This window comes from Simochromis diagramma, unplaced genomic scaffold, assembly GCF_900408965.1.
Source record: "Simochromis diagramma unplaced genomic scaffold, fSimDia1.1 OVJJ01000695.1, whole genome shotgun sequence".
Lineage (NCBI taxonomy): Eukaryota > Metazoa > Chordata > Actinopteri > Cichliformes > Cichlidae > Simochromis > Simochromis diagramma.
In genome coordinates this window covers 501956-514145 of record NW_024387488.1, presented here as the reverse complement: position 1 = coordinate 514145, position 12190 = coordinate 501956, and the positions used below count along the sequence as shown (strand labels likewise).

The following is a 12190-nucleotide window of genomic DNA, read 5'->3' as shown; positions in this document are numbered from 1 at the left end:
TATATTGTCCATTACTGACAACAGGTTTTGAGGTTTCATTTCCCATTTTTCTATTATTTGTTATTTAGCGTATTCTACTTATTTATTTATTTATTTATTTAGTCATGCATGTACTTATATTATTTATAGTACACTGGTAATACAGCTGCTATCCACCTTCGCTGGTATGAGGAATGAGAGTGGTTGTTCACACGCCCTTCGACTTTCAGACTATTTCCAAAAGCGGTGTGAACTTTACAAGACGAAACCCGACCGTTCTCCCAAACCACCAGCACTTCAGCGAACAGCAGTGAAAGAAAAACACAGTAGGAGCAGCTCAGTCTCTTATTGGACCGTGAAAAGTCAGCTTGCTCCGTTAATTAAAACAATACACACACACATTCACATTCACACCTATTCGCGCGACCGGAACCCTTATCATAAAGGGGAGCTGCCAGTCTTTCTGTAGACGAGCTACTTATTCCCTAGACCCAGCTGGGGGAGCTACCCAGAGCTCCAAACCTAACCCACAAAGGTGGGGAGCTTCCAGTCGACGAGCTCCAAGCTACCAGCCGACGAGCTACTTTAAACCTAACCCACAGAGGTGGGGAGCTTCCAGTCGACGAGCTCCAAGCTACCAGTCGACGAGCTACTTCCGCTATTTTAAATTACCTGAATTTAAAATACGCTTTTACGCAAAATTGTGTCAGTGTGTCTGTATCTACCTGGTCAGTGTCGCCGGGTCTGGTCCACCTCGATCGGGCCCCACCACCGTGGGTCGCTTTCTAAGACGTTGGCCAAGACTCGAATTTAACGCTCTTGGTCTTTTACCACACACCTGGTGTGTGGGCTGTCGACAGGCGAACAACGTGGACTGGTCACGGAGATGGGACACGATGGAGGCGATCCGGCTCGAAGGACCAAGAAATGTTGGGGGAAAACTCTGTAAAAACCCAGGAGAAATAAAGACACAATGAGACAAGGTTACTTTTTATGCTTTAACGTGCGCACGGGTGAGCTGCAAAGAACAACTCACAACCATGAACAGAGGCTTGGCATTTTTATAGGCACAGAGCACAGAGACAGTGAGAACAGGATAAGAAAATAATAAACAGATAAAATAAACAACTCCATATGTGGCGCTAGTCTCATCAGCAGAGAGCTGGGAGAAAGATAAAACAATCTGAAACAATACGTCCTCGCTGGGAAAATCTAAAAGGCACTTCTAAACTACTTATCTTAAACACAGCTTGTACATTTAAAAGAAGGTAAAGTTACATAGATAATGGAGATTCTCTAAACACGAGCAAATATCACAGTAAAATTGTTGATTGTGATTTACACATTGGATGTATCCTCAGTGATTTGGTACAATTATACAACATTTTATAAGAACTGAACAACTGATGAAACTAATTATAGGCCAATCTCCAACCTTCCTTTCATATCAAAAATCCTTGAAAGAGGATTTTTGTTAGCTGTTTGATCTGTTTGATCTGTTAGTCAAACAGCTAACAGATCATCTGCAGAGGAATGGTTTATTTGAAGAGTTTCAGTCAGGTTTCAGAGCTCATCACGGCACAGAAACAGCTTTAGTGAAAGTTACAAATGATCTTCTTATGGCCTCTGACAGTGGACTCATCTCTGTGCTTGTCCTGCTAGACCTTAGTGCAGCATTCGATACTGTCGACCATAATATCCTATTAGAGCGATTAGAACATGCTGTAGGTATTACAGGTACTGCACTGCAGTGGTTTGTATCATATCTATCTAATAGACTCCAGTTTGTTCATGTAAATGGAGAGTCCTCTTCACACACTGAGGTTAATTATGGAGTTCCACAGGGTTCAGTGCTAGGACCAATTCTGTTTACATTATACATGCTTCCCTTAGGCAGCATCATTAGAAGACATAGCATACATTTTCACTGCTATGCAGATGACACCCAGCTCTATCTGTCCATGAAGCCAGATAACACACACCAATTAGTTAAACTGCAGGAATGTCTTAAAGACATAAAGACCTGGATGGCCGCTAACTTTCTGCTTCTTAATTCAGATAAAACTGAGGTTATTGTACTCGGCCCTGAAAAGCTTAGAAATATGGTATCTAACCAGATTCTTACTCTGGATGGCATTACCTTGGCCTCCAGTAACGCTGTGAGGAACCTTGGAGTCATTTTTGACCAGGACATGTCCTTCAACGCACGTATTAAACAAATATGTAAGACTGCGTTCTTCCATTTGCGCAATATCTCTAAAATTAGAAATATCCTGTCTCAGAGTGACGCTGAAAAACTAGTTCATGCATTTATTACTTCCAGGCTGGACTACTGTAATTCATTATTATCAGGATGTCCAAAAAACTCGCTGAAAAGCCTTCAGCTAATCCAAAATGCTGCAGCAAGAGTCCTGACAGGGACTAGAAAGAGAGAGCATATTTCTCCTGTTTTGGCTTCCCTTCAAACCCAGAATTGAATTCAAAATCCTGCTCCTCACATACAAGGTCTTGAATAATCAGGCCCCATCTTATCTTAATGACCTTGTAGTACCATATCACCCCATTAGAGCACTTAGAGCACTGATCCTGAATCCTCCCGTAGTTATGCTGCGATAGACGTAGGCTGCCGGGGATTCCCACGATGCATTGAGTTTTTCCTTTCCAGTCACCTTTCTCACTCACTATGTATTAATACAGCGGTCCCCAACCCCCGGGCCTCGGTACCGGTCCGTGAGTCGTTTGGTACCGGGCCACGAGAGTTGAGAGTTGAGGCTCAGGTGTGAAATGTATGGTTTTCAGGATTTTTAGCGTTATTTTGTTATCATTTTTATCGTTAACTCGGTTTTCCTGGGTCTTTTCACGTGTGTTATGAATAAATCTTCTTTTTTACGGTACCGGTACTAGGCCAGTCCGTAAAAATATTGTCGGGCATGAACCGGTCCGTGGCGCTTAGGGACCGCTGTGTTAATAGACCTCTCTGCATTGAATCATATCTGTTATTAACCTCTGGCTCTCTTCCACAGCATGTCTTTTATCCTGTCTTCCTTCTCTCACCCCAACCGGTCGCAGCAGATGGCCCCGCCCCTCCCTGAGCCTGATTCTGCTGGAGGTTTCTTCCTGTTAAAAGGGAGTTTTTCCTTCCCACTGTCACCAAAGTGCTTGCTCATAGGGGGTCACATGATTGTTGGGTTTTTCTCTGTATCTATGAAGCGCCTTGAGGCGACTTTTGTTGTGATTTGGCGCTATATAAATAAAATTGAATTGAATTGAATTACGGACTAAACCTGGGACATTTGTGGCCCCAGTGCATGTGCCCTATCTGCCTTGTTGGTGTCCTTGATTTTTAAAAGTAAAATGTCTTATTATGCTATAAATAAAGCCAGAGAGTGAAATCTGTGCTACACACAGTGGGACACTGCCATAGACTGGTGACCTGTACAGGGTGTACCTTGCTCAGTCTGTGACAGCTGCTCCAGCCCTTCATGACCCTGAATCAGATACACCATTAAAAAGGGGGTGGATGGATTGACAGGGGATCAGAGGTATGGTGGACTGTAACTAAATAATTAAATAGAAAAAAATTAACTGTAAAAATAAATCTGTTAGGGTGCCTGGGTTCGTTGACCCAAAATTTTGAGTTTTACATTATTATTGAACTTTGATTTTGCCATTATTTATCATTTCTAGTCTTTTGGTTTCTTAGAGTTCTGTCTTCTGGTTTCTGTCTCTGTGTTACATAGTTGTTCTGTCTCCCCCTGTCTGCTGTATCCCCTCGTCAAGTCCGCGTTGTCTGTGTTATGTTTCCTGTTTTACTTTGAAAGTCCATGTCTCATGTTAATGTATCTGGATTTGCTTCCCTTGTCTCGCTACCCTTATTTGTCCCAGCTGTGTTTCTCTGTTGTCTCCCATTCCCTGATGGCTCTCTCTGGGTATGTAAGCCCTGAGTTTTCTTTGGTCTTTGTCGCGATCTCCCTCATCCTATGCTGTGTGTTCTGTTTGGCTGCCTGTGTAAGTTTCTTTTGGTATTCTTGCTTTTGTTATATTTGTGTTTAGCGTTAAAGCTGTTTTAAGTTCACACTTTTACCTCCAAGTGTCTGCACATTGGGTCCACAGTTCCTACCTGCACACAGCACATGACAAAATCATTGTGTAAAAACAAAACAAAATGCTGTCTTCTTTATTGACCATTTACCGTCAAACACATTTCAACTATAAGCTTTCATCAGTGCAAACCAAAGCCACATCCCCAGATATAGAACCATGGGAGGTTTAAACACTAATTAGTGTGAATGCTTGAAAAGTTAAATCAGAAGAGCAGGCTGTCTTTACACTGTCACCACGTCCATATAATAAACTCCACAGGCATGAAAAATGAGAATTCAGTAGACATGACATATGTGAGTGAAGTTGGCCCCCCCACCTTCTTCAAATCCAACAAAAGTGGTATCAAACGTTTGTGCTGGTTTGTGCTGCAAAAATTGTCGTTTGTGCTGCTATCATTTTAAAGATATTAATCAAAATTTCTAGAGGTCATCAGAGGTCAACCAGCCCCCTCACATTAATTAAATCAAACAAAATGGGTGTCAATCAACTGTGCTACGTTTGTGCTGGTTTGTGCGGCTTCTGTTTTAAAGATATTAATGAAAATGTAAAGGTCCACCAGCCCCCCCCCAACACACACACATTAATGGAATCGAACAAAATTGATGTCAAACATTTGTGCTAAGTTTGTGCTGGTTTGTTCTGCAAAAATTGTCGTTTGTGCTGCTATCATTTTAAAGATATTCAAGAAAATTTGTAGAGGTCATCAGAGGTCAACCAGCCCCCCCACATTAATGGAATCAAACAAAACTGGTGTCAATCAACTGTGCTGTGTTTGTGCTGGTTTGTGCTGCTAAAATTGTCGTTTGTGCTGCCTCTGTTTTAAAGATATTAATGAAAATGCAAACGTCAAAAGGTCAACCAGCCCCCCCACATCACCCAAATCAAACAAAAGTTGATGTCACAGGTTTGTGCTGCAAAAAATTGTGTTTGTGGTGCTATTATTTTAAAGATATTAATAAAATTCCATCCATCCATCCATCCATTTGCTTATCCTTTTAAGGGTCGCAGGGGGTGCTGGAATCTATCCCAGCTGTCATAGGGCAAGAGGCAGGGTACATCCTGGACAGGTTGCCAGTCTGTCACAGGGCCAACACACAGAGACAGACAACCATTCGCACTCACATTCACACCTATGGGTAATTCGGATTAACCAATTAACCTCTCACCACAAGCTGCATGTCTTTGGAGAGAGCCCGGAGAGAACCCACGCAAACATGGCGAGAGAACCTGCAAACTCCACTCAGAAAGACCCTGGCGTGATGGTGGAATTGAACTCAGGACCTTCTTGCTGTGCGGCAACAGTGCTAACCACCGTGCTGCCGTAATAATAACATAACATTTATGAAGAAATTAAAAGGGGCATGCCAGTAGGTGCGTATCAGTTTATAATTGGATAAGGTGTTTTGAGCCATTAAGCATGTGAGTGAAGTTGGCCCCCCCACCTTCTTCAAATCCAACAAAAGTGGTATCAAACGTTTGTGTTGGTTTGTGCTGCAAAAATTTACATTTGTGCTGCTATCATTTTAAAGAAATCCATACAAATTTCTGGAGGTCATCAGAGGTCAACCAGCCCCCCCACATTAATGGAATCAAACAAAACTGGTGTCAATCAACTGTGCTACGTTTGTGCTGGTTTGTGCTGCCTCTGTTTTAAAGATATTAATGAAAATGTAAAGGTCAAAAGGTCAACCAGCCCCCCCCCCACATTAATGGGATCGAACAAAATTGATGTCAAACGTTTGTGCTGGTTTGTGCTGCTAAAATTGTTGTTTGTGCTGCCTCTGTTTTAAAGATATTAATGAAAATGTAAAGGTCAAAATGTCAACCAGCCCCCCCACATTAAGGGAATCGAACAAAATTGATGTCAAACATTTGTGCTACGTTTGTGCTGCAAAAATTTACGTTTGTGCCGCTATCATTTTAAAGATATTCAAGAAAATTTGTAGAGGTCATCAGAGGTCAACCAGCCCCCCCACATTAATGGAATCAAACAAAACTGGTGTCAATCAACTGTGCTACGTTTGTGCTGGTTTGTGCTGCAAAAATTTACGTTTGTGCTGCTATCATTTTAAAGAAATCCATACAAATTTCTGGAGGTCATCAGAGGTCAACCAGCCCCCCCACATTAATGGAATCAAACAAAACTGGTGTCAATCAACTGTGCTACGTTTGTGCTGGTTTGTGCTGCCTCTGTTTTAAAGATATTAATGAAAATGTAAAGGTCAAAAGGTCAACCAGCCCCCCCACATTAATGGAATCAAACAAAATTGATGTCAAACGTTTGTGCTGGTTTGTGCTGCCTCTGTTTTAAAGATATTAATGAAAATGTAAAGGTCAAAAGGTCAACCAGCCCCCCCACAGTAATGGAATCGAATAAAAGCCTTCAGTTTTCAGGCCCCTCTTCTGTGGAACCAGCTTCCAGTTTGGATTCAGGAGACGGACACTATCTCTACTTTCAAGATTAGGCTTAAAACTTTCCTTTTTGCTAAAGCATATAGTTAGGGCTGGACCAGGTGACCCTGAATCCTCTCTTCGTTATGCTTCAATAGATGTAGGCTGCCGGGGGATTCCCATGATGCATTGAGTTTTTCCTTTCCAGTCACCTTTCTCACTCACTATGTGTTAACAGACCTCTCTGCATTGAATTATATCTGTTATTAACCTCTGGCTCTCTTCTACAGCATGTCTTTTATCCTGTCTTCCTTCTCTCACCCCAACCGGTCGCAGCAGATGGCCCCGCCACTCCCTGAGCCTGGTTCTGCTGGAGGTTTCTTCCTGTTAAAAGGGAGTTTTTCCTTCCCACTGTCGCCAAAGTGCTTGCTCATAGGGGGTCATGTGATTGTTGGGTTTTTCTCTGTATCTATGAAGCGCCTTGAGGCGACTTATGTTGTGATTTGGCGCTATATAAATAAAGTTGAATTGAATTGAAAAAGTTGAATTGAATTGAATTGAATGAAACAACTTACTTATGTGACCACATATGAAGTGTTATAACTTACCACAAAAGGTGAACTGTGCCACTGACCCTTGGTAGATCTGCACATGATTAAAAAAAAAAAAAAAAAAAAGCATTATAAATACTAACACAGCTATTAATAATTAAACTAGTGGGGTACATTTAAGATGTTAATGTCACAAAATAAAATAGACTGGTAGAAAGAAGTACAAGGAAATGGTAATGGGGGGAGCCATGAAAATATATCTTTTCAACATGATTCAGTGTGACAAAGCAAGGGCATGATTTAAAAAAAACAAAAAATAAACAGGTTGTCACGGTCCTGGGTCAGTGCCCCAGTGTTTTGAGGTTCTTGTGCCTCTGAGTTTTTTGTATTATGTTCTTAGTTCTCTTTGTTGTCCCATAGTATTCTTTAGTGTAGTGTCTTAGTTTGGTTTTCTTGTATTCTGTTTAGTTCTGAGTATTTGGTAGCTGCCCTCTGTGTTTCTTAGTTGCTCTGTCTCCCCTAGTCTAGTTTGCATCTGTGCTAATTCCTGTTTTACTTTGAAGGTCTGTGTCTCATGTGAGTGTATCCTACTTTGCTCCCTTGTCTCGTCAGTTCTGATTTCTCCCAGCTGTGCTCTCCTTCTGTGTCTCATTCCCCTCGTTACCTCCCATTGTATTTAAACCCTGTGTTTCTCTGAGTCAGTGCTGCATCGTCCCTTAAGCTGTGTGTTTCTTCGTGTGCCTCTCTGTAAGGTGTGAGTTTATATTTTCCCAGTTTAATTTTGTATGCTCGTTTTCTGTGACTAGCAATTAAAGCTGTGATTTTGAGTTCATCCCCTGAGTCTGAGTCCTGCATTTTGGGTATCTATAGACTTTATCAAAGTAGATGTCTTTCTGAAAGCGCTGTAACTAAGTTTAAGAATATAATCCACCCACTGTTATCATCTTCAATGCCCTGTACCAACATAGAGCAGAGCAGCTATCTGATTGCTACCCCCCAATTTCACCTCCTCACTACATACGACTCTGGATACTGTAGCTCCTGTGAAAACTAAGGTCTCTAATCAGAAGTACCTGACTCTGTGGTATAATTCTCAAACACGTAGCCTAAAGCAGATGACTCGTAAGCTGGAGAGGAAATGGCGTGTCACAAATTTAGAGGATCATCATTTAGCCTGGAGAAATAGTTTGCTGCTTTATAAGAAAGCCCTCCGCAAAGCCAGAACATCTTACTATTCGTCACTGATTGAGGAAATAAGAATAACTCCCGGTTTCTCTTCAGCACTGTAGCCAGGCTGACAAAAAGTCAGAGCTCTTTTGAGCCAACCATCCCTTTAACGTTAACTAGTAATGACTTCATGGAGGTCTTCACAAATAAAATTTTTATCATTAGAGAAAAAAATTACCAATAATCATCCCACAGATGTAATATTATCTACAGCTACTCTTAGTACCATTGATGTTATATTAGACTCTTTTTCTCCAATTGGTCTTTCTGAGTTAACTTCAATAATTACTTCCTCCAAGCCATCAACGTGTCTTTTAGACCCCATTCCTACAAAACTGCTCAAAGAAGTCCTGCCATTAATTAATTCTTCAATCTTAAATATGATCAACCTATCTCTAATAATCGGCTATGTACCACAGGCCATCAAGCTGGCTGTAGTTAAACCTTTACTCAAAAAGCATCTCTAGACCCAGCAGTCTTAGCTAATTATAGGCCAATCTCCAACCTTCCTTTCATATCAAAAACCTTGAAAGAGTAGTTGTCAAACAGCTAACAGATCATCTGCAGAGGAATGGCTTATTTGAAGAGTTTCAGTCAGGTTTCAGAGTTCATCACGGCACAGAAACAGCTTTAGTGAAGGTTACAAATGATCTTCTTATGGCCTCTGACAGTGAACTGCTAGACCTTAGTGCAGCATTCGATACTGTTGACCATAATATCCTATTAGAGCGATTAGAACATGCTGTAGGTATTACAGGTACTGTGCTGCAGTGGTTTGTATCATATCTAATAGACTCCATCCTCTTCACACACTGAGATTAATTATGGAGTTCCACAGGGTTCAGTGCTGGGACCAATTCTGTTTACATTATACATGCTTCCCTTAGGCAGCATCATTAGAAGACACAGCATACAATTTCACTGCTATGCAGATGACACCCAGCTCTATCTGTCCATGACACACCACACACACACCAATTAGTTAAACTGCAGGAATGTCTTAAAGACATAAAGACCTGGATGGCCGCTAACTTTCTGCTTCTTAATTCAGATAAAACTGAGGTTATTGTACTCGGCCCTGAAAAGCTTAGAAATATGGTATCTAACCAGATTCTTACTCTGGATGGCATTACCTTGGCCTCCAGTAACGCTGTGAGGAACCTTGGAGTAATTTTTGACCAGGATATGTCCTTCAACGCACGTATTAAACAAATATGTAAGACTGCGTTCTTCCATTTGCGCAACATCTCTAAAATTAGAAATATCCTGTCTCAGAGTGACGCTGAAAAACTAGTTCACGCATTTATTACTTCCAGGCTGGACTACTGTAATTCATTATTATCAGGATGTCCAAAAAACTCGCTGAAAAGCCTTCAGCTAATCCAAAATGCTGCAGCAAGAGTACTGACAGGGACTAGAAAGAGAGAGCATATTTCTCCTGTTTTGGCTTCCCTTCATTGGCTTCCTGTTAAATCCAGAATTGAATTCAAACTCCTGCTCCTCACATACAAGGTCTTAAATAATCAGGGACCATCTTATCTTAATGACCTTGTAGTACCATATCACCCCATTAGAGCACTTCGCTCTCGCTCTGCAGGCCTACTTGTTGTTCCTAGAGTATTTAAAAGTAGAATGGGAGGGAGAGCCTTCAGTTTTCAGGCCCCTCTTCTGTGGAAACCAGCTTCCAGTTTGGATTCAGGAGACGGACACTATCTCTACTTTCAAGATTAGGCTTCAAACTTTCCTTTTTGCTAAGCATATAGTTAGGGCTGGACCAGGTGACCCTGAATCCTCCCTTAGTTATGCTGCAATAGACATAGGCTGCCGGAGGATCCCATGATGCATTGAGTTTTTTGCTTTCCAGTCACCTTTCTCGCTCACTATGTATTAACAGACCTCTCTGCATTGAATTATATCTGTTATTAACCTCTGTCTCTCTTCCACAGCATGTCTTTTATCCTGTCTTCCTTCTCTCACCCCCAACCGGTCGCAGCAGATGGCCCCGCCACTCCCTGAGCCTGGTTCTGCTGGAGGTTTCTTCCTGTTAAAAGGGAGTTTTTCCTTCCCACTGTCGCCAAAATGCTTGCTCATAGGGGGTCATATGATTGTTGGGTTTTTCTCTGTATCTATGAAGCGCCTTGAGGCGACTTATGTTGTGATTTGGCGCTATATAAATAAAATAGAATTGAATTGGGTCCAACTCCTGCCTGCCGCACAGCGATTCATGACACGCGTCTTTTAACCTAAAAATGTTTTAATGGCCATGAAGAAAGGACTCTTCAATAGATCTTTCAACTCACCTGTGTTTACTGTCTCCACCTGAAATTAATTGCAGTCTGAATTTTTTTTTTCTTCTGTCCTTTTGTCTTCGGTCTTCAGCCTTGGAAGGAAAAAATAAAAATATTGAAAACCTTATTAGCACACTAAATATACAAAAACCTTGCTATATTTCAATTGTTTTAGATTGAAGTTGCCACTGCTAGCTAAGTCAGTTTTGAATCATGCTAATGAGAAGAAGAAAAAAAAACCTGCCGACAATGAGGCTGCTGTTGTAAAAACGCCAACTTTCTTGCGTTGGCAAGTGGTCGTTAAAATATCATTAAGACCCTTTCTTTTTATGTAATTCTTAGTAAAACTGTTTTAATCGGTTAAAACTGACGACATAATCTATGTTTGAAAAAGAGCGCGAACAACAGCGAACCACTATTCACCACCTGGGTCTGTGCTTTTTAACACAACAGCGCATTCGAAATCGAAGTTCTTGCCTGCAACATATTAATATACTTGCTTTTTACGGGAAAAAATAACATAACGAAGGTTCCGTTTTACTTACAAGTTTCTCCAAATGTGCTCTCCAGTCGCTCGAGAAGGGCAGCCATATTGAACAGAATTTTCTGTCAACGTCGTTCAGGTTAGAGAGAAAACGTCATGACGTAGTTGACATACACATGCGGAGCTCGGAAAAAAAACATTTACTCAAAAATCATAATTAAGAAAGCAGTATTTACTCTTAACTTCTAAGCCATGTACAATTATAACTGTTTGAATCGTTAACAGAACAAAAGTTTTAAGTTCTTTCAACTTTGAGGAATTTCAATTGTTATATCCACAAACTTTATAAGTCAGGTAGACTGTTGGGGTTTACAGTGCAGTAAAACTTGGCAAAGGACAATACTGTGTCATGAACACCTGTGCCTTTGATGCCTTCTGTCAAAGTCTGTGCTGCGCTTACTGTGACAGTCGTACTGCTCAAAACATGTTGAATAGTTCAGAGGAGAACAAAGTATTCCAGCTTGTGAAATCCCTTGCTACAAAGGGTGTCACTCAACATGCCTATTCATTGAGGGCAGAGGTGCTGAGCTCAATATTCTGCCCTGTTCAGTTGAAGACTGGTGTTCATCGTGTTGATGCACAGTGCCATGTGTCCACAGTAATTCAAAAAACAATGACGGAAAATCCAAGTGTTCACTTCACAAGACAGTGTTCCTCCCAGTACTGCAAACTTTACACACCAAACACAAGGCAAATACCTTTTGTTTCCATTGATCTGTCAGTCCTCTCAGCTTCTGGCATAGCTCACCTTCAGTCTGCTGTTGAACAAGGGCTCAACCTTCCAGCATCGCCATGCCTAAGACCAATCGAAAGTCCTGATGCATCTCCAACAGCATTTAAAAACAGATTCATCAGGAAAGCAACTTTGCACAGGGACTGTTTGTCACAGTTTCACACCCTGAGAGAGCTTGTATGGATTGACACAGACCTTGGAAAATGCTCTACAGAAACTCTGGAGCACAGTTTTCACAGTCCAAAAAGGTTTTTGCTTACTGAATTCCCATCCACTCTGCTACTTCAAGGAGAGAAATTCACACTGAAAGCAGTCATTACATTTCAGGAGGGCCCAACACCAGAAAACACTCGGGCATTATATGACATTCTGT

At 41.3% G+C, this 12190-nt stretch overlaps 1 long non-coding RNA gene across 1 annotated transcript; it reads right to left on the bottom strand.

Moving 5' to 3' along the window:
• Positions 1-7059: 7059 nt before the first annotated feature.
• Positions 7060-11912, bottom strand: LOC120724542. The gene is made up of 3 exons (XR_005693953.1): positions 11086-11912; positions 10553-10632; positions 7060-7119 (listed from the first exon to the last, which is right to left on the bottom strand). It is a non-coding gene; the product is annotated as an uncharacterized LOC120724542 (long non-coding RNA).
• Positions 11913-12190: the final 278 nt, after the last annotated feature.